Source organism: Pseudopodoces humilis, chromosome 1 (genome assembly GCF_049639895.1).
Source record: "Pseudopodoces humilis isolate 2021_Gansu_Grassland_sample_001 chromosome 1, ASM4963989v1, whole genome shotgun sequence".
In the NCBI taxonomy this organism is placed as follows: domain Eukaryota; kingdom Metazoa; phylum Chordata; class Aves; order Passeriformes; family Paridae; genus Pseudopodoces; species Pseudopodoces humilis.
Window position 1 is genome coordinate 68626908 of NC_142200.1, and position 25428 is coordinate 68652335.

At 42.0% G+C, this 25428-nt stretch overlaps 1 protein-coding gene across 7 annotated transcripts in view; it reads left to right on the top strand.

The window, feature by feature from the left end:
- The first annotated feature begins 20016 nt into the window (after window positions 1-20016).
- Window positions 20017-25428, top strand: part of GRB10 (growth factor receptor bound protein 10) — a 149488-nt gene continuing 144076 nt past the window's right edge. For 2 of the 7 annotated variants that reach the window (XR_015772462.1, XM_088054787.1), the window contains exons 1-2: window positions 20041-20124; window positions 20236-20469. The gene's annotated coding sequence lies outside the window, so the exon portion shown is untranslated. Of the gene's footprint in view, window positions 20125-20235; window positions 20470-25428 lie in introns of all 7 variants that reach the window. The other 5 variants (XR_015772459.1, XR_015772461.1, XM_088054797.1 and 2 more) reach the window with 4 other exon arrangements.

Below are 25428 nucleotides of genomic sequence, written 5' to 3' on the forward strand. Positions count from 1 at the left end.
CTTTTACCTTACCTCTTGGTGTCTGCACCACTCCTTCCAAGTGGGCTAAGAAGTTATTGTGACTGCACATGCAGGAACACATACTTCCACAGTACATAGGAGGAGAAATCATACTCAAGTCCTAAGCTTCTGCAGCCCTTTTTCCTGCATACCAAAATCTCAGGGCATCACACCTGCCAGCCTTTACCTGCTCTGTGGCTGCACAGGAGTGACAGCTAGGTTTTTTTCCCTCCAGGCTGAAGTGCTACCACTTACAAGTAGCTTATGCAATCTAGTATGTGAGTTAACTCTACCCCAAACAGGAACCTAAACAAGGTGAAGGTCAATTCCTGTGAAAACATAATATGCTGCTGCTTCGTCTATTGTTCAAATTACTCAAGGTCAGGTTTTATTTAATCATGCTTTCTTCCACAATTTTTCCCCTCCAATATTAATTTTTTTTAAAAAGCAATTAGATAACGAAGCATATGTAGCTTGTTTTCTTGGATTGTTTCTCAGCTTTTTCCTAAATTGTCACTGCCCCTTTGGACTTCTACAGTGGGATAGCTGCCAGGTTTCCACAGAGATGCAAACAAATTCTATGCAATAAAATATCATCTCTACATAATTTAAGCCCCAAATGTACATGGTGACAGTTTTATGTTTGAGTAATATGAAAATCCAAGATATTGGATGTGAGTATAATTTAGGATTGAGAGCTACAAATATTTCTGTGCTCTGGAATCCAGTTAAAATGCACCATTGCACATGCTGTGTTTCAGTGGTGAAGTATTGCTTGCCTTTGATTGCTGCAGGGTAAGAACTTTATTTTCCTAACCCATGATTTAATGCTTTCCACCCCCTGTAAATTGCAACTAACAATGCCCTCTATGTGAGCTCTGGTAGCTGAGGAATCAGGGGGAGATGGCTGCAGCAGGGAAAGGGAAAGAGGGGAGAAAAGAAGGGCAAAATAGAGAAACATCTGCAATAGGTTAAAAACCATTCACAACTTGCCTTCTTTATGAAGGCTGTATATTGGGCCAAAACCCCAATTAGATGGTGTCAGTGGAACTCCACTGATTTTGAAGGAACTGAGCCAGTCTGAACCATTTGAGAAGCTCTGCAGTTTTGCATTTAGTGCCCAGAGTGGTTGGAGCAGGGGAGGTTTGAAACTGTACTCCTCACATAGCATGGAGGGGCCTGAGGGAATAATGTTTGCTTTGGCATGGAGGTGGGTTTGTGTAGACCCAGCAGGTCCTGCAGTGAATGACTCCTTTCTGCTCTGCATGATGGTGACCTCCATAAAGATAGCAAACTCATCCAGAGATATGCCTTAACCCACATCCTTCTTTAATCCTTAAGTCCTTGCACAATGCAGACCTCAAGGTGAATGTGTGGTTGCTCTTACCTTTGTTTTCATCCCTGGATGACCTCTGTTTCTTTACATGTCACAGATCTCATGGTGTTTTCCCTGGATACCTATTCCAGACTTACACTTTAGTACAGCAGCAGTCAGAGTCTGTGTCAGTACCTGATAAACTCTGCTGTTTTTGAAATGCCTCTTTCTACAGCTGTGGGTCTCAGAAAAAAGAGCTGCTGCATTTTTTTCATCTTCCTTTTTTCCATATAAAAAGCCCCTTAGAGGAATTTTTTGTGAAGATATACCCATATCTAGCATGATTTCTGAAATTTGATCTCTTCTTCCTTCCTATCCTCTTCTCTTTTCCCAGGATACTTGCTCTGGCTCTATCTCGTTAGGAAGATTATCTTCTCGCAGCATGTGAAATTAAGAAGTAGCTGTAAGGAAAAAGTGCAGACAGATAAGAGGTTCCTCTCACCACAGGCAGCCTGGTGCAAAATGTTTCAAGCAGAGCAGAAAGGCCTGAATGAGGCTGAGATATAACAGAGCTAACATCCATCCTATGAAGGCCACTTTCTTTGCGAGAGATGAGTAACAAAGCAGAGGACAGGTGGCCAGGGAGTGGGACCTGATATCTTTTATGATATAGTGATCAGAGGATATCAAAAAAGAAGAGCAGGCAACAGGTTTAAAATAGACAGAGATACCACATTATGCAATTTATACTAAGCAGCTCTTCAGTTTAATCACAGCGTTTTGTGAAGACTTAAAAATTTTATGGGTGGAAAACCAGATTTGGCAAATACATTAAATTAAAAGAAGATAACTTTCATGCAGGGAATCCCTGAGGCACAAAGCATGAAGAACAAGGAACTACTGAAGGAAATACCACTTTATGTTTGATCTGCTGCTACAGGAGCATCTACATATTTGCCATCCCCCCAGGTAGGGCACCAGGCTGGTGGCCTTGGTCTGACCCAGTACTACCTCTGCTATGTTCACAGGCCCAGTCAGTCAGTTGCTAAGTGCCACCAGACATGCAGCACTGCTCTCTTTGAGAACTTAGATAATAATGAGCTAGATCAACTTTCTACAAGACCACATGCCACCAAGGAATTGGTAATTCCAGATATTCTGTCTATGAATTCAGAAGATATTTTCCTTCCATGTAGAGAAAAATGAATGCCCATGATAAATACTGACTGCACTTACCTATAAAAATTAATCTAGCTGATGCATATCTAGTCTTTATACCTATCTGAGCCAATGTAAGATGGATATCCCATCGGACCCAGAGAGGTACTCCAGTCATTCTTTCTTCACATCCTCTGGGCTCACTGTGTGCTGATATTCCTCGCCTGACTGCAGCCATGGAAAAGCATCTCCGGTGAGAAAAAGAAGACATTTTTGAAAACTAATACTGAATGTGTTTTGTGTGGCAAAACTCCAGAGACAACCTTTTCCCGTTAGCAATTCAGAAGGGTGGTGTTGGTGCGGGCAAAGACTGTATACATGCCACATACAGGAATGGATGCCAACCCCTGAATGACTGCAGTGTTTCTGATGCCATATTAACTTTCTTACAACATTGTTGCAACTAACACCAGAAATCCTGACCCAGAACATGTCTGTTGTCCTGTGGTGGCGATACCATTTTGCAATGGGTTTGTTGCAAGCTGGTAAAAGGTAGTCCCATGTTAGCTGATATTCCATGTGTATTATATGTGTCAACGTGAGGAAGATGCTGAGTTCTTGGACAGAAATGTTTTATCACCAAAGGCGGTCTTAATTTGGATAAGCTGTTATGTCACACCACACCACACCACAATACTGACTTTTTGCTGCTGAGGCTTCTCAGAATCTTAGGCATATGAGTAATATTTATGATTTGAAAGCCAGGTTAGTAACATGTCCATTTTTTGATATCTGGCAAAACCTCCACAGTTCTGCCAAGTATCTAGGATTTAAGAAATACAGAGCAGATGTCACAGCTTACCAATCACAGTTTCTTCTATATTATAGAATCTATGTCATGATGTCAAAGTCTCCTTGTCAGGAATTATTGGAAACATCTCACTGCTATCTGTCTGGAATAAACATCTCATGCTCTGAGATGCCAGCTGATGAGCATATTAATATTGAGCATGCAATCTTACTAATTTCCTGCTGAATAAAGACTTATGGCCTAAGAGTATTTAACAGTGGAACAGATCAATCATCACAACAAACTTATTATAACATTTATAGGAATATATAACAGCATATGCAAATTCTAGATTCTGTCACCCTTCCCATCATATACTACCTTGCCAAACACCTCTGCATTCCAGAGCTCCTCCAAGAGCAGGGATTCCTCAGTGAAACAGCAGTAGCATATTTACAAATACAAGACCAATTATGTGTTTCTTCCATTCCCCAAATTCTCTTGCTTCAGCTGCCTGAACTGAATACCTAACACAAAACAGAAGACATGTTAGTCCCAGCTCAAAATTGTGTGATAACTGAACTATGAGAGCTAGGATTTGGGATTTCTGGGGGACCTACCTGATAGGTCTCGAAGCAAATGAGGACAAGGAAGAAAGACTATTTTCTTTCAGTGTGATTGATTTTGGTAGGATCTTCAGAGATTCACTTCACACTACTTGCAAATTCACTACTTCATGAAGAAGCATCAGAAATTACCATAACTTCTCCTAAGAAAAATGTATGCCTGAATCGATGTGCTTAATTAGTGGGTCTCGGTTCAGTGTTGAGGGCTGTTTAATTTAACATTTAAATTTTACATATTTTCTCCCCTCATCCTTTTTTTTTCCTATTTATTACTCTCTGTCACACACCCCTTTCAAGAAGGTGATATCAGGTTCTAGGACTTTACACTCCTTGATGTAGGCATCTACACAGATTGCTCATCTGGTATGGTGGCCATTGCTCCATCAGATCTGATATTAAACCTTCAGAAATAATCTGACCAGACGGATCTTCCTGCAAATTTAATTCCTCCACTATAAATTATATACCTAGCTGTCGCAGTAACTTCTGGACACTTTGTAACTACAGTCAATGCTCTTAGTTTTGATGTTGCATATAAAAGAATTGGGGCCTGCCTGTGAGAATGAAGTACTTAAGAAGAGAGATTAATATGTTTTAGGGATAAACTCTGAAATATCAGGAAGATGTCCTAATGCACAGTTTGTTATGCAAATTAACTTACCCCATTCTGGGGATGTCAGTAATTCTGATTTTGCTTATTGTGATGTACGAAACTGCCACTTACTTAAACTCTTCTGTCACAAATTCAGGATTTGTTTGTGTTTGTTTTTGTTTTCATTCAAGTTTTGGTTGCCTATAACTATTGGAAAAAGAAGTGCAAGAATGTGGTTTCAGCCTGAGGATTCTTAGACTGGGTGCCTAGATGTGTCTAAAGGTGAAAGGTTTTGAATACTTACCTTCTTTTTTAGTAAAATCCATCTGGTCTCTTTTAGTTCAATCAATTACAGATCTAACCTCATTTCCACTTACATTAATAGGAGTTTTATCCTCTGCTTCAGTTGGCAGAATCCTCTGCTGCAGTAAGAAGTAGTGTAGCCAAGTTAATATCAAAGTTCCCATTTGAAGTTGATTTTAAAATATTTTAAGAGTATCTCAACATCATGATATGATATACCAAAGAGCTGATTCCCTGTAGGTAACAAAAGATGCAAGGAGTTTTATTTGGAAGGAGAAATAAGACATGAATTGCACAGTAGCTGTCAAAGAAAATAGGAATTTAACACTGAGATGAAAGTATATTTAATTAGGAGACATGAAGGAAGAGGAAGGAGTGAGAAAAGAGAGACTACATCTGTTTATATTGTGATATAAGACCATGTTTATAGCCAACACTGTGAGAGATGGAAAATAATGAAGAATTCAGCATTACCTTAATCCTCACAGTCCTTTTAAAATAAATCATCATTTCATATGTCAAGTCTCACTTTCCTCATACCCATTTCTGCCATACAGATTTAAGTAACAAATTGTTTGTCTTCTCATAAAGAAATATGCCAAAACACATGCTAAATCCATGAGTAAAACTACAAGACACCAGTCTTCTGCTTTCTTAAATCTAGCTATCCTTTATTTTTTAAATTTTAGCTTTACTGTAGGTGCCTGCATGATACTGGTTTCTGGAAGAGCCCGAAGTCGTGAACATCACAAGATGTCCTAAGCTAAATTTTGTATTCCTCAGGTATGTTTCGGTTCACTCAGAACTGCAGCTATCTCAAGATAGTATCTCCAAAATGTTGAAAAGACAAGCAGAAAGCAACTATACTAGATTAATATCCTATATCTATCTTACCCTTTCATCTTTTCTTTCCACCTGAGTTTTCATCCTTTCAGTTGTTCATTTCTTTAAGAATGTGTGAAAACCCAAAGATGGACAGCAGAAAAGTGCCTGTGGTAGTTCTGTGGCACCTGCTCCAATTATCTCTTCATGGTTGGCCACTTATCACAACTGCTCTCACACACCACACATCTGTCCTTCTGTCCCTTCTTGTCCCAGTCTACTGTTCTTCATAATGGCAAACTGCCTTTTCCTCCACAGACCATCTCTTCCACCTTTTCAGCTCATTCTGGTTCCATTCCTTTCTTCCCAATGTAGTTTTGTGGCTTGACAAGGCAAATGTTATTTACCCTAGGAACACAAATTGATGGGTATGGTCTACCATGTGTTTATGTTGACTTTAGAGATTTTTGGATGTAATCTTCTCTCTCAAAAATATGGACTGTAAAGCAATATGTTATTTCTTCCTTGTTGGTTCTAGAGTGTTCCATGTAATACTGCATACTCAGTCCTTGCCTTGCACACAGCATTCAGAAAGTTGCTGAATGTTGCTTCTGTGCTGTACATTTATTGACTGAAACATTCGAGTTTTTGCTTTTCACACTGGTAATTTTAGAGCACAGATGCCTAGCATGTTTACTCACATACCAGGGCTCACATTTAATGAGCAAAATGTCAAGTATATTGTTATCCACCATAAAAACTGTGAAAAATATCCTTGCCATCTGCAGTGTGCCTTCTGCTTCAGCCTAAAAGACTTTTACAAGCAACTACATGAAATTAGCATTAAAGTCAATATTTATAAATGGAACCACCTCTAAAGGGCCGGATCTTCTCCCCTCCCACACCCCCTGTTCCTCTGGGATCTAATGAGCTGGGGAGACTGGGTGCAGGAAGGGAGCTGAGTTGTGCCTTGCTTCCAGTTGCAGTCAGCCAGAATAATTTCCCTGCACTGAGGGAGAAGTGAAAAGAGAAGAGTGGTACTAAATGGCATTGATAGCATCTGAGGGCCAGATCCTGTGCTGGTGTCAGTTGGTGTAATGTCATTGTCCTCACTGAAGTGATGCAGCAAGCATAAATCAGCAGTTTGGGTGACAGAGCGCTGTGCTTGATCTGTGCTATGAGGATGGAGTCTGTAATAACACTCATGGTTAGACATGTTATGGTTAGATGGTGGATAGCAGAGCTGAAACTGGGGCTTTATAGACTGCCATCAGAAAAGAACAACACCTTCAAGAAAATGTTTGCTAATTCTCCACCAAATGTGGAAAAAAGTTGGCCAGTTTGTTGTGGCTTTTTATGGTGCTGAGGACAATGAAGATCGTCTGTTGCTGAAGTCTCTAGATTGTACCACAAGAATAATAGAATGAACAATTACCAGCAATGGATAACTGCTCCTGGGCCTTCTCCAAGCAGCCTATACAAACTCTTAATTTTGCTTTTTCAAAATCTTCAATCCAACTATCTATTAGTGTGTTGCAGAACTGAGATCTAAGCACATTTTGAAAACTGTTGCTATCAACTGCTGTAATCCCAACATTCTTAAGCAGCTGAAATTCCAGCCAGATCTTTATGAGGCAGAGCTGATGAACCAAAGCCAGAACACACTCCCTCAGATGGGTGACCAAGATAACTTTTTGCTATTTTTTCCAGCTGTTTTGGCAAGTTGCCCACATACCACCAGCTCCACCAAGCTTACATGAACCACAGCCTAGCACAGACATCATGAGAACTGGTCACTCCCACAGCTGGAGGCTGAGGAAACAGAGAAAGGTAGAATCATTATATAATCCACACTGCCTTGCCTTTTTCTTTGTACACATGTCGAACAAAAGGATCAGGATGAAAATTGCTGTGGTGATTAGTAAATACAGCATAAATATTAATTCAGAAAATTCCAGATGAAATACATTTTAAATTTTTTATTTATGGTTGCTTAGATGCAAATATATTTCATTAATTTGACTTTAAGAAGGGCACTTACATGTTCCCTTAGAGTATTTCTAATATATTCATTGCCTGGTCAATTAGGCCACTCACTAAGCCACAAATCTTATCTTTCACACTGGTGAGTCATAAATAAGGACTGAGTCACAAATAGACCAGACAGGCAAATGGTGTCGGGAGAAGAAAATAAGATTGGCTGTGAATATATTTAAGCTGGAAATTGGAAGATGGCTGCAGACTACCTGAGGAATGCAATTCTAATATAGTTTTCTAATTGGGAGGAACTGACCTAAGAGAAGTAACTTAAATTGATTTATCATTTAGCTTTGCAAGCTCATGAAAGGGATCGTACACCAAGTAGGAGAATTTCTTAAGACTGAATTTGATGATAGAAGTCCTCAAGGATTCAGAGTCTTTACCTGGCATTAGAGGGTTAGTGGCTTGCTTTCCCAAGTTGTCCCAGCCAGTCTTGTTGTTACCTGTAGTCCTTAGGACTCACACACAGCAAGGACAGATTGGACAGATACAGCAATACCAGTGTCATCATACGGTCTAGGTTCTGTGCAATTCAGACTCCAGTGTTCACATTGTGAGTGTGAAGCTGTGTTGCTGTGGCTGTTGCAAAACCCTTATGTCAGAGAAAGTGAGAACACCTTGACTTCCTATGATTGTATTCAAGGGCAAGTTCAATTATGGGATGTTCTATGATGGGGTGCACCCAGTAAAATGGAGATCAACTAATAGCTCTATGAGCTAATTAAGTGTTTTCCAATGCTTGACCAGTGCAATGACTTTCTGTCATGCAACCAGAGCTCCTGGGAGCTCTTGTAATACAAATAATGGGATTTACGATATTGGCTTGCCTTTGCTGACTTCTGTAATTCTCAGAGAGAAAGGGAGACTGGGATTTTTGCTATTCATGGAAGACAATACTTACTTCCTTGGCGTAAATAACATTGAATATGCTTATGCAGTGTATAACAGGCTGGATGTCTGTATGTGAATGCTATCTGCTAAATGAAAAAAAGTCCCATGTCTGTCACAGCATGGATTTAACTGTGCCTTCCAGTTCCACATCAGCTCTGTTCTGCACCAGTAGACTTGTTTTTAAATGTGATCCTTGCTTTTCTGTGACAAATTATGACTCAAAAAATATTTTTCCTTTATTCAGTCTCTAGAGTATGGATACACATCCCATAACATATTGGCCACATCACGTCTTTTTACCTTTTGTATCCAGGGTACAGTCATTGCCTTCTTGTTCCCTTTCCTGCATGCCCTTTGGACTCTGTCCTATCATATGATACAGGCACTGGTGTTTCCCAGAGGTGTTCATGCTCAGTTAGGCAGCAGGAATTCACATAACATGATGTTGAAATAATATAGCCATGTGTGATTCTTGTGTGGCACCTGAATTTTGCTATAATGAAGGCCACGTTCCCCAGCGCATCTGAATGAAAGGTGTTTTCCACTGCAGATATAAGGGCTATCCGATCACAAGATTCAATACTGATACTCTACGGAATCACAGAACCAGTTTAATTGATCAGTTTAACTGATTTAGTAAATCAGTTTAATTTAGACCTCTGAGATTATCGAGTTCAACCTGTGACCTAACACTACTATGTTAGTCTACCATATTCAACTAGACCATTGCACCAAATGCCACATCCAGTCTTTCATTAAATACCTCCAGAGACAGTGACTCCACCACCTCCCTGGACAGCTCCTTCCAAAATCTAATCACCCTTTCTATGGAGAAATTCCTCCTAATGTCCAACCTGAACCTTAGGGTCAGTCACTGCTTGCTTTCTGAGTTCTATAAAAATTTACCATCAGGTAGTGTTTCACTGTCCTGGAGAAACAATGAAAATTCCTGGAGAAATACTTCTATTTCTTGCTGTTTCTTAACATTTGGTCTGTCCACACATGACAATAGAAAGGTGCCCTACCTCATTACCGCAATGTATGGGAAGGTAAAAAAACAAAAAAATAAAATGACCTCCACATATCTCAATTCAGTTTCTTGGAAATAAAGAAAAATTAAAATATTAGTGTGTAAACAATCAAAAGAAAAAATTATTTTTAACTATACAGCATGTGCTGCAGAATTTAGTGATGAAGAAATCAAGCCTGACTCCAGCTTGCACTTTGACCTCACTGGGACCAGAACTGTTTATAATGCAGCCTGCTTTCTTGAAAAGTAGCCTGACAGGGTGTGAGTGTCACCTGAAATACACACAGAGTAATACATTTATTAAAATCTATAAAGCAAAATACCTTTTTACAAAAGTGGTTTTCTCTTTGTAAAACTAATTTTCTGAACTGCTAGTAGAAAAATGGAATTTCATTCTCAGAAACTTGTATTTTTTGTCTTCTGTGTAGTTTTCTACTGGTTCAGCTTTCTTTTTCTCCTTTTCTAACTTAAATGGTGAAGTTCATTATGAAGTATTTCTGTTACAAAAGAGTCCACTTTTGAAAATCCATGAGAAATCACCCTTCCATAAGGATGGAATAAAATACTTAAGAGGAGAAACCCCACTTCAAATCATGCCCAAGTTTCACATCTACCTAAGTGCTACTGCAAATTTTGCAAACCATGACATGTATTCCGCACATATTCAACGTACACCTGAAGATAATGTTTGGCTCCTAGCTTCATTTCTGTACAGAGTTTAGACCAAATAAAGATCTGCTGTTGGGAATATGCTCTGTAATTTATAGCAAAATTGTTTGCTGTGTGCCCAATGTTGTTCGTGCTTCAGGGTTTTGTTTTTGACTTTACTGCATACTAGAATAAGGTCTGAGAAGTATGCAAGTTTTCTCTTACTCTCAAATTAACTTATTTATATTGTACACCAACATTTGGGCTGAAATTCTTCACATTTCAATATCATGACTGTACTGGTAACTATTATCAGTGTAAGAAGTAGGAAAACCTTCCTGCTTCTTCTATTTTAAAAATGTCTCTTCCATTACTCAGGTTTGCTCAGCCCTAACTAGGGAAACATACTGATGCCTATTTATGGAGAGTTTCACCATCTCAGCAGGTTTCCTGGATCCTGTTGTGCTGCAAGGTATAACACCTAGCAGGCATTCACATTCAGACATTCAGTTCCACTTTTAACAAGTGCTTAACTTGTCCAAGAGGTGCTTTTTGTGGACAAGCTGTTCCCAAATTAGCTGGAAACTCCCCCTGGGCTCACAGGGAGAGCCCACAAAACACAGCCCAGGACTGAGCTGTTCTGGGTCCTGGCCTAGCTGCTTACTCTCTTGTGGGGCTTGGGAAATACTGGTTTTTGTAAATTGCTTTGTCTCTGCCTCTAACTAGCATCCCTTAATTTCATGTGCTTGATGTTTGAGTACCATGATTGTGATAGGATGCTGGGATTTTAGAGATGCTGATTTTTCTTCAGATGGAAAACAGTGGAAAACTGTGGAAAACTCTTGGAAAACTGTGGGCGTGGGCATGCTCTAAACCTGACATGCATCAATCTCCCCATGTACTAAAGCAGAGAAATCCTAACTCTGCTACCAGAGCACTATAAAATTGTGGTCATTATTGTTTGTAAAAGGCATTAAATTTCTAAGATCAATATTGCTACTTAAGTACAAAGTAATAGTACTTCTCAAAGAGGAAGAGGATTGCCTTTTGAGCTGCCATCTGCTCCTGGCCTGACTCCAATTTCTTCCTAGTGAGTAATATGAAGACAATTTCATTTTCACAATATGATATATGTAGCTCTAGGTCTTAAAGAGGGAAGAACAGTTCACCAATACTCTGCCTCCCACTGTAGAAGCAAATTATCTGAATTAGAGCATAGCAATTAGACAGATTTATTGATTTGCTGTAAATATTCTAGCTCTATCATCACTCCATTGTGGTTCACAGAATGAAGTTTGTTTGGTTGCTTCTTAACATGGCATTTTCTACATTATCTCATCCCTAAGACATGGCTGAATAAAAGTCTGTTCAAATACTTGCCAATATTAGGATAAGAGGATCACCAAATCTTTGGAGGGAGGAGGGAGAACCTACAAAGCAATCAATGTAACACCAGAAATGTCATCTGTCATCTTAGAACAAGGGCTGTTTGGAACAGAACCCATGCCTGAGGTGGGCACATGATCACAGAGGAATCACATTCCTGCTTCAAGGAAGTCTCACTGCTGGAGCCCCACTCCGAGGCCCTTTTGTCATGCAGCAGCCTGTCTAAATCTTTATGGAGTAAATTAGTGGGGTTTTAAAAGGCTCTTGGTCAAGGAGAAAGAACTGATCTTACCTGGCGGGTGTAAGTGTTCTGAAAGTCTTCTGCAAAGATATTCTCTGTTCACTTTCACTAAACATTTTGAGGTCAAATTAGCATATGAGATCAGATAGATGTGCACCTTTACATGACTAAGTCTAGAAAAACAGAATAAATCATAGCTAACTCTTAGGGAATTGGTGACAAGCTTGCCTGTCCCAAACTTCTAGCTAGAGGTGGTGAGAGCTTCCAGAGGAGCACAAGTGGATTTCCTCTTAGCTGCTGTAGTAGCTACTGCACGACTCCCTGAGACTTCTCACTGCCTGTGGACATAGGGCACAGCTGAAGATGAATGTCTGAGCTACTGTGTTGTAACACAACTTTTTTATTTCACATCTGCTAAAGCATCAGAGGTAATTTGGCCTTCGTAACTTAAATTACATTTTTTGATAGTGAAATGAAGAATCCTCAAAAATTTACTTCTCAAGAAAGTTACAGATTGCTCTAAGAATATATGCAGACTATTTGTATACACCTGACAATCATGGAAAAGAGGTCCTTTGATAAAGAACAGCCATCACAGTTTTGAGAGGAAAGTAATCATAGAATCATCAAGGTTGGAATGACCTCCAAAGAATCTTCATTTTGTCAGGATAGCAACTACAGTCTTTTCTGTTGAAAGACTACTCTCTTATCAAAAGATCACTTTGTGTGTATATATATATATATATATATATATATATATGTGTGTGTGTGTGTGTGTGTGTGTGTGTATGTATAATTCATCCTCCAAGATTTCTTTATAATAAAGATACACTAAATGCCTACTTCTGGCCAGACAGTATGAAGTGCAAGTCCCATCAGTCTCCTTGGATTATAATTTTTCCAAATAGAAGGAAATAATTTAAACAAGAGAATGACTTCATACTCTTTTAGTATAGTTGAATAAATAGACAAGACTATGGGAACTGACAATGGTCAAATAAGAGCTTTTTAGGCTTCAGGTATTAGCTTGAGCCTGTGTGAAACTAGTTCTCACTCTGGCCTGGGAAATCATAAGGAGGAATACAAACAGTCCTTGGAGATGGAAAACAACCTTTGCAGGTTGTTTGGATCCTTGTTGTTTACTCGCAAGAAACAGTCCAGGGCTGTTGTTCCTAATGGTCCAATGATGGTGATGTGTTGGTTTAATGACCAATGAGAGTTTTACCTCTCAGACCTTCTCAGACCTGTCTATAAAAGAAGATCTGGAATAATTAAACTTGCTCTCTTGTGCAACCCAGACGAGAGTCCATGTTGTGCTTTGCCATTCCTAATATAGTGTGACACAAGACTTGTAGAATACATAAAACACTTAAAAATTGTGCAGGCACAATTTCTATTTTAACACAATTTCTCAATGCTCTGTTTAGAGCCAGCCCACTGCTTGCTATGGATGGAGCAAGGGAATCTTTTCCTGCCAGCCAATTTCTGACAAAGTTTTGGCTTGATTGGCTAAGAAGAGTTAGAGACTATAACTGTATGACAAGGGATTAATTTAGATGACAATGCAGTGTACATTAGTTTTGGTTTGGCTTTTCTTTTGGTAATTCTTGCACCAGGAAAGCAAAATATTACTTCCTTTGCAAATGGCAGTTTAAATACAAAAAGTCTAGCTCAGACTTGAATTGACTACTAGACATCTTGTTTTGTTTGTTTAAAGTCACAGGATGAAAATGGCCTCAAAACTCCATATCACCTACTCTGGAGGATGGCTTGAGACATGACTTGGCTGCTACGGAGAATGGCAGTGCCCATAGCATGTGGGGAAAACCAACCTGAAACACACCTCAGCTCTGATCCATACCCTGCAAGCCAACAAAAGGCACACTGGCTCCCTGCAAGGCTGCGTTGTACAGAGGTGCATTTTACTTCAGAGAGTACTGGGGTCTGCACACAACTCAGTGCACTGACTGAGGGAAGATCTGTTTTGGGTCCAGTACAGCTGGCTTGCTGTGCTTCTCTTCTTCTCTCAGCTTGGTAGAACTTAACTTCTATGTAATCTATTTTTGTTTACACCATTCAAATGTTTCTGGTTCTCAGATGGCACTAACCTGATGATCCTGCTTCAACTGTTATGAAAACATGCTCTGAAAGCTGCAGCCTGCAGGCAAGTTATGGCATTGAAGATTTTCTCTTTGTCTTTCTGATTATTTTAATTGCCCCTCCCTCAGGAACCAAGAAAATACTTGAGACAAAATCACAGTCACACTAAGCTCCCAAAGAGTTTTGCCACTGACTGTAGTGAGGCTGTTTTTCATTCTGAGTCACGATTTTTGTTGCCTTCTCTCCTTCTATGTGGCAAAGCTGTTAATGAGCACTACATTTTGAATAAATCCTGATTTCTCATGTCATAAATGAGAATATAAAGTATAGTTTGAACTGAATCTCCTCCTATTGCTGTGTAATTTTGAATTTTTCTTCTAGTGTTATTTGGCATCCTAGTTGAAAACTTATTATGCATCAGGAAAGCAGCTGATTTTGATTTTTAAGGTTTCATTTCATTCAATACCTGTTGCCTTGGGAATCAGGTTTTTCAATATTGTTTTCATAATTTCTAGCCATTTTCCCAGGAAAGTAACTATAAACATAGGTGTTTATACATTCCATTAAAGATTTGCCTTTTGATGGACGTCTCTCACAGCCAGTGTGGTTGGGAAGGTGGTAACCTGACTATCCAATCCCTGGTCGTAGTTGAAAACCTATAAATACTGAAAGAACAAATAAACTTCTTTTCTTTTTTCACCACATTTCAAGCTGCATCCATCTGAATCATTTCGTGTCCAACAGTAACAAATACCTGTGATGCCCAAAAGTGTCCATTTTCTTCATCACTTCATTGGAACTGAGAAAATATAGCATTTATAATTCTTAGGGTTGAATCAGTCTATGTGTTCATTGTGGAGCTAGCAGTGGGAACAGATGTGTTTGTGTAGAAGGGTGGGCTGAATGTATTCCTCTTTTTAATGTTGTTTCTGTTTGAATGATCAGTATCGCTTAAAATTCCCCTCTCCCCTACACCACCTTGTATAACTGCTGTATTTTGTACAGTCCAGGAAGAGCACATCTCTCTCACTAGAGCTTAAGAATCCATCTCAAATTACAAAATGTCCCTGACTATTCGGCCTTTTGAAAAACATGTAAATAGAGATATAACTTACCTAGCAACAAAGAGTATATCTCCACAATGTGGTCTATGAACACAGTGAGTTTATTCAGTTATGGTCATGCTTTCCTTTTTTTGTCAATAACCTTTAGACATCAACTACAGAAGAAGTCTTTTCTATACTCAACTGATATTAAGAAATCCTCTTGATAACAACTGGGCAGAAGATGAAGTCTCTAAACTTCTAAAACTAATGTATTTGATGAAGTTCTTGCTGAATCAGTTAAAATCAACTGAGCAAGTACTTAGTGGAAAACACATAAGATTTTGAAAATCTCAAGTCTTTTCAGTCTTTTGGTGAATACTGAAATTTCATTTGTATTCTTTAGCTCATACAGTTATATTTAGTGAGTGTTTTTACAAACTTGTTTAGTTTTTTTTCTTAGTGCTTTCATTTCTCCTGTCAGTTTACAATCTCCACCATACACTGAGCGATACAATAAATACAATGGAAAAAAAAGAATGCAGACAGAAAGGAAGGAGAACGTTCCTCCCGCTTCCATATTGATGTTAAAAAGGCTTATTTTTTTCTGGACAGCTTAAAAAATATTTTAAGCATTTGCTTTATTTATAGTAGCAGCAATAGAAATAATTTCTAGTTGGTTTTGTTCCAGATTAAGCTTTATTAAAATTCTACTATGTTAGAAGACTTCCTGTCCATTTAAGGTGAAAAGCTTTGTCCATGACAAAAGAAACTTATTATCATTTCAAAGGTTGGTCAACACTTTTGCCTATATACCTACCAGGCAATAATGACCAAGTTGGCCCTTTTTAGATAGCTGGAATCTTTAATCACTGCACTCTACTAGTTACAGATCATGCTTAATGCCAACTTCCATATAATGCTTTCATGAAAGTTCCTTGGAGAGAGAAAGCAGCAGCCACATTCTGATCTCTCCTCTTCAGATCTTCTGCAATTGGATTTTCGTTTCCTAAATCAACATAATAGAAAAGAAAATTATGCCTGTTCTCAGCAAATATATGAAATATAATAATGCTTCTAAAGAAAACTTCATCTCTAGTAGACAGTTTTCTATAATCTGTTTAATAAACCTTGAAAATGACCTTTTTCTCTCTTGGAACTAACTGAATTGTAGAGCTTAGTGTCCTTTGGGTAAGTTCCAAAATGAAAAGTCACCCTGCAGAGTTCAAGTCTTTGCAGAAAGCAAACCAAGTCCACAGTACTTGAACTCCAGCAACCATTTATTATCAGGTATTGAGTCTTAAATACACAGCTAAATAGAGAGAGAATGCCTATACTCTGCTTATATTTGGACCTGGTTTTGAACCCTTAACACATGAGAAACTTGCATTAATGCAAGTTTCCTGAGTATAAATGGTAAAAAGACCTTTTCCTGGGCTTACTGGGTATCTTGAGGAAGGACATTGGGAATAAAGTGATGTCCTAAGCCAAATTGTACCACAGGCTCTGAGCTTGGAAGCTGCAGGGCAGCAAGACCCTCTCCAGCTAGGAGGGGACTGCATGCCCTGTCCTCTTCTCCCCCAATGGCCTGGATTCCCTTGAGCACAGCCAGGGAGTCTCATTAGTTCCTCCATCTACTTCTTCCATCATGGGTCAGAGGAATCTGTCTTCTCTAACCCAAACCACAACCACTGCGGAAAGAAGAAGAAATCAGGGAGCTGGGACAATCTTCTCCTAGGCACAAAGTTCAGAAGGCATTAAGCATTTGCCAAGGCTGTTTGCCTTAATTTTTCGACTATCCTTGAGCAGGAATAGCATTTACATTCAGAGGACATTATTGGCAACATTATTTCTTGTGTCCTTTTTCTTGCAGAAAATGATCTTTCTTCTTAGAGAAAATATCAGCATTTTGGGCTGTTATTTTCATGATACAGCATTGTGTAGGGTCTTGCCAGAGATTTGTTATTTAAGAGAAAAGATAATCATGTCCTTCACTGCTAGTAAAAAGATGCATTGCTTCTTCTCCACTTAACCATTTTTGTGGTGCTATTTTGGATAAACGATCTTATGACAGTACAGTTTTGTCTTGAACGATACAGCTGTAGTCTAGGAAACTAAACATATCTTTCCTAGTGTTTTTATTTGTCAGATGAGTATTTTCAATATTCATGTGTATCTATTTTTTTCAAACCACCACAAAATGAAAAATATTATATTAATAAGACTTGAGCAGTTGCTTATTTTTGTATGTTTTAGAAAGAAATTTAAGTACAGACACATGCTTAATAATAATTCAATTGAACATTTTATCATTGTTAAAGGCATATTTTGAGGAATCCATCAACTCTTCTGATTTCCATACAAGTCAATTTACTGTCTTCAAAATGTAATGTTAATAGCACTCAGTGTACACACTGTAATCCTTTATAATAATGTACATGGCAAATGGATATGTTCTCATGCATTAATAATTTAAAAGTTAATTTTAAGTACTTAATATGATTAACTGATGGATCAGCAGTCTTATATATGAGAAACAGTGAGCACACTCAAAGAAAGAGCATACTGGAAGGCAGCCAGGTGGCTGCCTGCAATGATGCTTCAAAAATACCTCAGCTTTATCCCTTCAGTGTTGGATGCAGAGCATCATGGTCATAAAGGTGGTCTGGTTTTGAGATGCAGCATGTAAATTGCCTTAGAGGTTGAGCTAGCAGGACTTTTGGGGAAGAATGGGATGTTTTTAGAAGGTGGGCATCCCTGCAATGCAATCCTACTGGTGGCTGGCTGGGCTCTGCAGCACCAGACCAGTTATATAACTTCTCCCCTTTCACTTCTCGCTTTTTGAGGACACGCTGTAACGCAGGGCTGTAAATTGATATTCTAGGGTGGAAATACTACAGATGACAAAGTATAATTGTTGCATTGCACAGCTAAGGAATGTGCCGGGGCAAATAGCATTAAACAGTGTGTAGAAGAGGCATGTGTTGAAGTCCTTGGCCATGCCCACAGCAGCAGGTTGTGCAAAAGCAGCAAAAACTGGACACCTATTGCACAAACCCTGGTCAAATCATACAGATAAATGCACGGCTGCAAAAAAGATGGAGATTTTCTCTTCACAGGGAGGCACAGGGAGCAGAAAGCACAGGAAGCGGTAACAGGTACAAGTTTCACAAGGAGAGGTCTCACCTTGATTTTGAATCACTGAAAAAAAAATTTTTTTACAGTTGGAACAATCACCCACTGGAAAATCATCCCCAGGGATGGGATGGAGTCCCCACAACTGGAGGCTTTCAAGATGCAATTGGACAGGGTGACAATCTCATCATCCCTTTCCCATAAAAAGTTGACCCAGTTCAACTGGAGTTCCCTTCCAATCTGGGCAGGATCTACATGCGCAGGAAGTTTCTTATGTAAGCATGTGGGACTGTGATGCCAGCCTACTGCGAGTAGGTGTCTCCTTGCCTCTGGAGTAATCTCAGGCTGAATCAGATACCACCTGCATTCACCTTTTCACTAAACAAGTAATCTGGACAAGAGACATCTTCTCCTTTGGTGAGGCACCAGCACTCTGAGGCTGGACCCACAAAAGGCAAGATCACGGGGTGAATAGTGAGTGGTTCACAAGAAGGCAGACCAGACCAGCCTAGCAGTGGGAAGAGAGGGCTGAACAGGGCTGGGAAGTGACAGCCCACAGAACAAGCTCCTAATGGACTGGGTCAGGACAGGGCAGGACAGGCAGCAGTGGCGCTGACAGACTGAAGAGCAACGTACAACACTGCATCAAGTGGAGACGGCCGAAGGAAGCACGCTGACGAGGAGAAGCCGGGGGGCTGGTGGCATGAGCAGGGTGAGCAGTGAGAGGGCAGCAGAGTCGCACGTGGGTCCGAGAGGCTGAGGTGACACACTCAGGCAAACTGGAGAGATTATTTGAGGACTTGAACAAGGAGAGCGAGTGGTGAGAGCAGAGAACAGAGCATGGCTGGAAGCAAGGGGACCGGGAGGGGGAGGCTGATAAGAAGAGCATTCCTTTGCATACAGTAAAGAAGAGCCACAGTAGAAGAAAAAGCAAGAGCGAAGAAGGTATCATGTTACATTTCGAAATATATTCAGCTCGGGCGCTCAGCCACAATAGTGTACACCTATCTGTATAGGAGGAAAAGCCCAGAGATTTCTCCCACTTCTCCTTGGGCTCAATTTCTTTAAATAAGGCTGACCACTTTCTTATGGGAGGTGTTTTTGCGTCTAGTGAAGTAAATATTCCTCTCCTCATAGAGTGATGGCTCTTGTTGGAAGTCAATACGTTTTAAAACAGTAGCGTGCAGCTTTGCTTCCCTTAAAAGAGCTTTTCCACAGTCCGAGTTATTTGCAAGTTACTTGCAAATCGGATGGCTCGGAGCTACCAGTGGTGAAATAGCAAAGGTCCCAGTGCACAGAAGCTCCCAGCAGCAGTCCGTACGACTGCTAGTGGCAGCCTGAGGATGCCGGGAGAGCAGGGCGCTTTGCAGTACGGAGGAGCTCTAAAGAGCCCAGCCGTAGAGTTGGCACATGCCGAGAGCCTGCTCCGTGCTGTCTGGAGCACAGGAAGAGGGGCTGGGGCACTTGCCCTGAGCAGTTTTGCGAGGAAAAACGTGACAACGGGACCGACGAGGTTAAAGAAAAAAATCCAAGCACAAATGCCTCGCCTGTGAATATGCTCCGTTGGTTTTATTTTGGAGAAAAAACAGCCCTTCCCATGAAAAGCACGCACCAGTGCTACCTGCGAGCGAGCTTTTGTTAGAGGGCAGGAGTCCCACCACAGCCCCACGATCTGCCGCCTCCAGAGCCGCTCGCCCCGGGACCCGGGAGGGCGGACAGGGGCGCCGCCGCCACACCGCCCGCGGCCGCCGGGGCCCCCGGCGGCCCCCTGCCCTCAGCGGGGAGCGGGCTGGGGCTGCGGCTGCGTGCGGCGGGGGCGGGAGCGGGGCGGGGCCCGCCGGGAGTCAGGTGGGCGTGAGGGGAGAAGGCGGCGGCGGGTGCCGTTAGCAGCGGAGCCGGCGGCGGCAGCAGCAGCGCGGACAGGCAGGCAGAAGTTTTCTCCGCAGATCCTTCCCGCAATCCGGGGTCGCCTTGCCGAGGCGCGAACGTCCCCATTCGCGTGGGGTGTGTTTTGCCCTTCCCCCCCCCACCACCTTTTTTTTTTTTTTTTCTTTTTAAATTTATTTGTTTGTTTGTTTTTTTAATTATTTGATTTTAAATTTGGTTTTTTTTCAGTTTTAATTTTTTCTTTTGTTATTGTTGGTTTTGAAGCGCGTGGCTCCGAGAGCTCGCTCTCCCCCGCCTGCGCCCCACTCCACCCCGCCGCCCGGAGGATCCCCCTCCCTGCCCGCGCTCCCGTCCTCGCCACCGCCGCGCACGACCCTTCCCCCGACCCCCTGCGCCCGCCCCAAACTTGGCGGGTGCGCGGCGCCCGGCGGGGACCGTGCCGGCCGGCCGGCCGCCCAGCAGGTAAGGGGCCGGGGGGCAGCGCGGGGCGCGCAGGGGGGCGGCGGCTGCTGCCCCTGGGGAGCCACAGCGGGGTGAGGCCAGGCCGGGGTGGGTGAGGGCTCGCTGGCTCCTCGGTAGCGGAGGCCGGTGGGAGGAGGAGGAGAGCAAACTTCCTTTTCCTGGGGCCGCTGGCGAGCCCCCCCCAGTGCCCGCGGGGAACGCGCCCCGCCCGGCGCGGAGCCCCCGGGGTCGGACGGGGTTCGGCCGGCGGTCGCGGGGCTCGGGGGATCGGCCCGTTTTCCCCGTCTCGGGGCTTCCTTGCCGCGTTTTGTTTGCTCGCCGGCTGCGCGCCTCGCCCCGGCGGTGCCGGGATCCGGGCTTTCCCGTCGCCCCGCGCTGGAGAGCGAGGAGCTGCCCCGCCAACTGCTGGTGGTGCTGCTGCCGCTGAAACTCCCCGGTATTCCCCTCCCTCCGTTTAGGGTTTGCGGGAGGGCTGGCGGATGGGCAGTTCGCAGAAATGCCACCCCGGAGTGCTGCCACCTTCCTGCTCATCCGCGGCGCGGATGTGCGGCGGCAGCCGGGCGGCCGTGTGCCTGCGGGAGAGCGGCCCTGCCGAGCCCCCGGCCGTGCCGACAGCCCCTCGCTAGCCCGGGAGACCCTCCCTGGGCGGCGGTGCGGAGCTTCTCCTGCCCCAGCTCCCCGCCGGGGAGAGGCGCGCACGCATGGCTCTCATTGTATAACTATGGTACTGCAATCCGGGGCTGAAACTGTGGCATCTTTATAACAGTTTGCAGTTAATTGGTTTGGCAGATGAACTCCTGCACAATCCTCTTGCCTGCTTCTGTTGCTTAAGTGTCATCGCCCCCTCCCACCCCTTTCCCCCTTTTCCCCGCTTTTCTTTGAAGCGTCGCATAACTTCGTATTGCCAGCAGGGTGGAAAGTGCTGATTCAGCAGCCAGGAGCCCCACTCCATCTGAAGTGGTGGTCTGGCTGAAATGCTCCCATTCGTTGAAATGGGAACATGTGTTGCTCGTATGTCAAAGCAGTATTGATCGGATTTTCTAAAACAGACCCAAAGAATGTGGTTTGCTTTTCTCTTTACTAAGGCAGAATGAATTTGGAGTTGGGGCAAAGCAGGATAGAAGGTATGTGGGCATCTGCCACCTTCAGTTATGCTTCTGAAGGGCAGCTGAAATTCTTTTGCCCCATAAAGGTGTTCATGTGTTTTAATGGAGATGTTGTGGGCTCCATCTATTCCTGTGTTCTGAGGCTAGTAGTTGTACTTACAGCTCTAGAAAAGGTACAGAGAAGGGCAACAAGGCTAATCCTAGGATTAAAAGGAGTGAGTTATGAGGGCGGGTTAAAAAAAAAATCACAAACACATGGAGATTAGAAAACCTGCTTGGAAAAGGGGAAATATGCTTGAAACTTTAGATGAGAGCTCTGGCTGTGCTTCATGATCATTTTGGGGCTGAGGCAGAGTGCGGGATGTAAGCAGGGGATGCTCTTCCCATGTTGTTAGTTTTCCTCCAGGGCTTAACCTCTCAGAGCAGCATAAGAAGGAAAGCTGTTCCAGAGCTGTATTTCTCTGGCTACCTTTGTACAGGTATATGTTAATATCAGAGCTGCTTGGGTTTTCTTTCTCTAACACTGGACTCTTTGAAATTCAGCACAGTGTAGAGGAAACAGCAGAGCCTGCAGAGTAAGGCTTGGTAGACTTACTGCAAACAGTAAACTGATAGAGCAGCAGACTCTGATGCTTGCCTCTGATGATCATTTTACCATGTTATAGTCTGATTTATTTTCTTCACTTGGACATCATTGAGTCTTAAAGTAGATTTTGTTCGCTCTGGCTACATATTAAAGATCTTGTACTTCCATGGTTTTCCTTGATTTTGTTAATCAAACTATTCCCTCTCTTAGCACTGTGTGAATTGGCTTTTATCCTCACATACAGCCACACCTGGATTTCAGTAGTTTATTCCTGTATTTTTTAATGCATAGTCTAAAAGCGCTGCCTAAATGCAAAATGTATCTCTGTATCTCAATTCTGCTGAAGTGTATAGTGTGCACTCTGTGAATAAAACAAGCGTTTGCAGCCTTCTGTCTTGTGAATGCTTAAATTACTCTAGCAAGAATTGTTATGAAGGTTTTCTTTGGTCATGTTCTCATCTGTGCTTGGGATGTAAATGGGCAAGAAGTATCTGGATCTTTCTGGCAAAAGTATCCTTCCGAGGCAGGGAGTTCCCAGCTGGCAGAGGAGAGGCATAGCTGGGTCATGCACTGCTTCTGCCAGCAGCGCCAGAGTGTTGCACTGAGAATTTGTTTTCTGACAGCCCCAAAGGAGCAGATGTCCCTCTAGATTATGAGGCACTGTCAGCTTCCCTGAAGTACGTGTAGCAGTTGCAGCAGGCAAACTGAGGGGCTCCTGGGTGGTGTCACTCTGGATGGGACCTTACAGTTGCTCCCTTTTGCTGTGCCTCTCTGCATGTGGTTATGGAGGTGATGGTGCTAAATGAGGCCAGGTTTCTAGGTATAACTTTTGCTTTTACCAGCTCAGCTCTGTCTTGCGAAGTGTGTGTGTATGTTTGTGTTTGAAATGCACTCAGGTGCTTCTTCAGACCACTGAAGTGGTGGAGGGGTGCCTTTTGATGACCAGTGGTATACATTTTTTGGATGCATTTAAGTATTTGCTCAATTAAAAATTTCACTGGTTGCAGCAAACACTGTGGTGAAACCCCTTACTATTTTCTGTTGGCCTTTTTATTCTAAACCTCTGAGTGAACTTTGTCAGAGGAAAAGCTTCTCTTCACTTTGTGCCAACGTTTTTGTCTGTACTAAGACTAAGGAAGCCTGCTTTTCTTTGGATTTATCTCAGCTATGAGAGTATTGATGTCAGTTCACAGTGCAGTGTTTCTTAAGTGTGCCCACCTGGCTCAGTGTTTTCATAAACAAGGAAGGTAACTCCTGAGACCTCTGCCCTCTGTCAGGCTTGCATGCAGCTTGCCAACTGGCTTGGCTACAGTGTGATTGCATAAGCCTCCTTCTGTAGGAAAGCAGGCTAAGAAGTTATGATTGTTTTTCTTGGAAACTGGACCTGCTCCTGGCCATATCCAAAATACACCAGTTGCAACTCTTCACCCAGGGAAATCTAGGAATGGAGATCCTTTACCAAAAAGTTGAAACCCCACAATCTTTTTTAGGAATTACAAGGAATGAGGTTGCCAAGGAATCCCTTTATTAACATTGAGCTTTATTTACAGGTTTGCTATCTCTACATTGCCTGCTGGTCCAGAGAGCATGTTGCAATCTAAACTTGGATGTGGCAAAATAGTCTTGATTCCCATTATATTTTCTCCCAAACGAGTGGCTGTTTTGAAACATAATATCATGAAGTAAACAGATGCCACCTCACTGATTTCTTTCTTTATACATGTTGAACTGTGCACTTCTGAACTAGTCCCATGCCAGGTCTTTTTTATTCTCATGCCATCTGTTGAATTGGACAGCAGTTCTCTCTTTAGCTCAATATGGCTCCTCTGTTGCATCGGGAATGTGGAGAGAAAGCCAGATTCCACTATGAGAGCATCATTAAAGAAAACTGTTGATCAGTGTAAGGTGTCCTGTCCAAAAACAGTCACTTGAAGTCTTCAGTGATGAAACAACTAGAATAGCCTGACTTTATAAGATTTGGTTGGATATATTCAGCATTCCCTTTTCTTATATGCTTTATTCCCCCTGGATGCCATCTTGTCAGCAGGTACATATGTAGAGAGACAGACAGACACTATGTTTATTGTATGGGTCCAATAATCTGGAAATTATGGTGTTTTTGGTTTCTAGCAGCTTTTGGACTTCAAACGTACATAGGAACACTGAGTATCAGTGCCAAGGTATCCTGAAACTCATTATTAAAGCGATGTTCACATTCACGCTATTGTGCATCCATTGACTGAAAACTTCCTTCCCTCTTTGCCTTCCTAGGATCTTTCATAAGTCATAAGTGGATCAGTTCATACAGGGCATATGGACGTGGATTTCAGGACTGAAGGCATTGCAAGTTCATCCTCTGCTTTAGAGTAGTGCCCTTGTGAACAGTTCTGTCTTTCCTGATACCTGTAACAGAAAAGACCAGGGAATTCTGTTTCATGGTGAGGAGTCACAAAATTATGAGATTATGAGCACTGGGTGAGTCACTTTCTGCTAGAAGGTGGCAGCAGCTTTATGACTGTTGCTTGGGTTTTTACAGGCAATCAACCTGTAGTGGCATTGACCAGAGACTCAGGTGTGGATCAAACAAAAATATAGTCAGAATGAGTAAGGATGGGTTCTTAAAAGCCCAACACTAATGCTCATTTACAAGTCAAGAGAGTTTTTAATGAAACCTGCTAATTGCATCCCAATTAGTTAACCCATGGGGAATGCAGATTACCACTCCTGAATGCAAAAGCTGTTGTGAAGATCAGTTGTTTTAAAATGTTTTAAATGTTTTAAAAGCAGTGTAGGACACCTTCTCCTGTATCATGGATAACATGTAACTACTGCTGTGAATTAGTGTGAGGGACCTTCTTCTTCCTGAATCCTTTCAGAAACCTTTAGTAAGTCATTATATCCCTGTGTGTCAAATGATGATTTTGGAGTGAGTAAAATTGTAGAGGAAAATGTGTAGTTCTCTGATGTATGATACAAAATAAAATTACAGATTATATTAAACTTGTGGGTTGCCAAACTCGATCTGCAATAATCTAGGCACACGGTGTGAAAATCTACCTCATTGATACTGAGAGAGGTGAAATATGTTTCTTTTGGACCTCTGCAACTTTCAAGACTGCTGTCTTTGAGATTGTTTTTTCAGTTACAGTGGGATAAGGCATATTTTCTAGAATAGTTTGACCTCTTCTTGGCTAAGGGATCAGCAGTGAGAAATTCCCCTTCTACCACATGATGATGGAACAGACTGTTTATTCTTCCCTAAAGTGA